General features: G+C 60.3%; 1 long non-coding RNA gene across 1 annotated transcript; it reads left to right on the forward strand.

Annotated features, from left to right (window-relative positions):
* The first annotated feature begins 441 nt into the window (after positions 1–441).
* On the forward strand, positions 442–2,672 carry LOC105551945. The gene is made up of 2 exons (XR_001007924.1): positions 442–741; positions 2,206–2,672. It is a non-coding gene; the product is annotated as an uncharacterized LOC105551945 (long non-coding RNA).
* Positions 2,673–3,125: the final 453 nt, after the last annotated feature.

The raw sequence follows: 3,125 nt of genomic DNA on the forward strand, positions 1-3,125 counted from the left end.
TTTTTGTATTTTTAGTAGAGACGGGGTTTCACCATGTTAGCCAGGATGGTCTCGATCTCCTGACCTCGTGATCCTCCCGCCTCGGCCTCCCAAAGTGCTGGGATTACAGGCTTGAGCCACCGCGCCCGGCCGGCTATGCTGCTTTTTAGGGGCCCTGTGCAGAGCCTCCTCGGTACTCCACACCCCTTCCTGTGGAAGCACCTGCTGGGCGCTCTTCTCTGCCTGTGCCCTGCACCGTCCCTGCCTCCCTGGCTGCTGGGGCCACCAGTGGCTTGGCCCTGAGACAGCCTTCCATTCTGTTGTCTTTGGCGAAACCTCACCCCTGTGTGAGCCTCAGTCTTTTCATCGGTGCAACGGGAGTGACATCAGCGTGCCTCTTCTGGGGTCCTGGCACAGGGGAGATGGGAGGGCCTGCTAGGGCACGTGTTTTCTGACTGTCACCGCCTTGGGAGAGAGTGGTAATCACTTGGCGATTAGGACGGGAAAGAAACAGGCACAGCAAAACCAGGGAGGTCTGCAGCAGGGCTGGGGGATCCGGTAGCGGATGGCAATGAGGCTCCTGAGGGAAGGAGGAGGCAGGGTTGGCAGGGAGGGACCATTGACAATGCCTGGACCTACTTCCAGGCTGAAGAAGCCTCAGCGGAGGCGATATGGACTCCTGGCCAACACCGAGGACCCCACCGAGATGGCCTCGCTGGACAGCGATGAGGAGACGGTCTTTGAGTCGAGGAATCTGAGATGGTGTGCACCCTTCCCCAGCTCTGGGGCCTCGGTGGGCAGGCTGGGCTGGAGACTCAGCAGGATCTGGTGACTTGGGCAAGCGATGGAGTGGTCCCTGCAATCACAGCTGACAGCAGTGGTCAGGGCATGGTCTCCCTGGGCAGGGTTCATTCCTTCTCCCAGTCTCTATTTACATTTTTTTTTTTTTTGTAACTTAAATTTTTTATTTATCTATTTTTGAGGTGGAGTGGCACAATCCCAGCTCACTGTGATTTCTGCCTCCGGGGTTCAGGCAGTTCTGCCACAGCCTCCCAAGTAGCTGGGATTGCAGGCACCCACCACCACCACCGCACCTGGCTAACTTTTTGTATTTAGTAGAGATGGATTTCACCATGTTGGCCAGGTTGGTCTCCAACTCCATACCTCAGGTAATCCACGTGCCTGGGCCTCCCAAAGAACTGGGATTACAGGCGTGAGCCACTGCACCTGACCTAAGTTTTTATTTTGTTTTGAGACAGAGTTTTGTTCTTGTTGCCCAGGCTGGAGGGCAATGGCATGATCTCTGCTCACTGCAATCTCCACCTCCTAGGCTCAAGCAATTCTCCCATCTCAGCCTTCTGAGTAGCTCGGACTACAGGTGCCCACCACTATGCCCGGCTAGTTTTTGTAGTTTTAGTAGAGACAGGGTTTCTCCATGTTGGCCAGCCTGGTCTCGAACTCCTGACCTCAGGTGATCTTCCCGCTTTGGCCTCCCAGAGTGCTGGGATTACAAGCGTGAGCCACCGCGTTCAGCCTTCTTGCATCTTTAAGACAGGAAAGCGGCTGCAGGGCTTAGGGTAGTGGGTGCTCGATCTGGGCCCCTCTCTGAGAGACGAGGTCTGAGTCAGGTGCAGAATTGACCATAGGATGCTTCTGAGCGGGCAGCGTCAGGGAGGGCCTCTCCCTGGTGTGTAATGGGGCTGGCTCCTGGAAGAGTATCTCAGGCCGAGGGAACAGCAGGGACAGAGGTGGAGGCTGGGCAGGTGTTGGCGGGCTGGGGTAGGCCTGGGTGTACAGGCAGGTGTTGGGTTAGCAGGGTTCTGGGCAGGGATTGATGGCTATGTTGTGCTGCAGTGTGGCTGCTGGGGGGACGTTGGCCTGTTGAGGGGTGGCAGGCATGGAGGCTGGGAGACCAGGGGACAGGGCGGCCTCTGGGGACAGCGCTGATTTTTCGAGCCCCCAGGGAGGGTGGCGTTGGGATCCCTCCCCAAGGTCTTACTCCATTCTGGGAGCCCCTCCCAGGTTTTTTCTACCTCCTGGCTGGGGGCCTCTTCCCCCACGGTGGGCAGTTGAGCAGGGCCCAGGAGGCCAGGGGAGGAAGGGTGGGCCGTGGTGGACTGAGGGGGCCTGGCCAGGTTGCCTGCTCCTACCTGACCTGGGTGGGCCTCTGCCCGGCAGGGTGCGCCCTTCACTCCTCACCTCTCACCCTTGACCCCCTGCTTCCAGATGCTGAGCCAGGGAGGCGGCCTTTCCAGCGGCCATGAGGGAAGGACAGGAGATGGGACCCACCCCAGTGCCCAGCAACCCCCCGCTCCACCGCTCATTCCCCTGCTGGCCCTGGGGCTGGCCTCACCCAGTGCCAGCCCGAGAGCTCTTTTTGGAACCTGTGCAGCCTGCCTGCCTACTGCCACCTGCACCTACCGCCAGACCACACAGCCTCGCCTCCTGGATGCTGCCCCAGCCTGGCCGAGGGTCCCAGGTGAAGACCGGACGGGCCCCGACAGCCGCTGCCCAGGACTCTGAGGCCCCCTTGCCTGACTGTGACTTGTGTGTCTCCCCTGTCCCCGCGGGGGCATGGCAGCCCAGAACCGAGGCTGGGTGGGCAGGTGACCCAAGGGACCTTTCTGGGAGCGCCTTCCCACTGGGCTGGGAACAATAAATGCAGCCATGTCTCGGCAGCTGGTGCTGACCCCGTGCCACCTCCAGGCCCGTGCATACTGGTGCGGCCAGTGCGGGGTGGGTGGTGGAGCAGGGCTCAAGCCAGCCTTGGTCTGTCTGCAACCAAGCTTGGGTTCTCCAGCCTTGCCCCCAAGTGAGGAACCCAACTCCAGCTGCCTGGGATCAGGCCCTGCCTGTGAGCACCTCTTTTCCTAGAGGAAACTCCTGTTCCATCTGTCAGAGCCCCTGCTGCAGGCCCCCTTCTCTATGCCATCTTCAGCCTGGGTCTCATGGGCCCTTCCCTGGAGGATCCCCACATCACCTCACGGATACCTCTGGCCATGATTCCGGGGAGCCCCAGAGCTGTGCTGTAGGAGGCTGGAGTTCCCCGTGGCCTGGGCCCCCATGCCGGACACTCCTCCCACATCAGTCTGCTGTAGAACGTGGAGCCTGAGACCCCATCCCCGGCAAGGCGCTTAATCAGCTTC

This window comes from Mandrillus leucophaeus, unplaced genomic scaffold (genome assembly GCF_000951045.1).
Source record: "Mandrillus leucophaeus isolate KB7577 unplaced genomic scaffold, Mleu.le_1.0 Scaffold54, whole genome shotgun sequence".
Lineage (NCBI taxonomy): Eukaryota > Metazoa > Chordata > Mammalia > Primates > Cercopithecidae > Mandrillus > Mandrillus leucophaeus.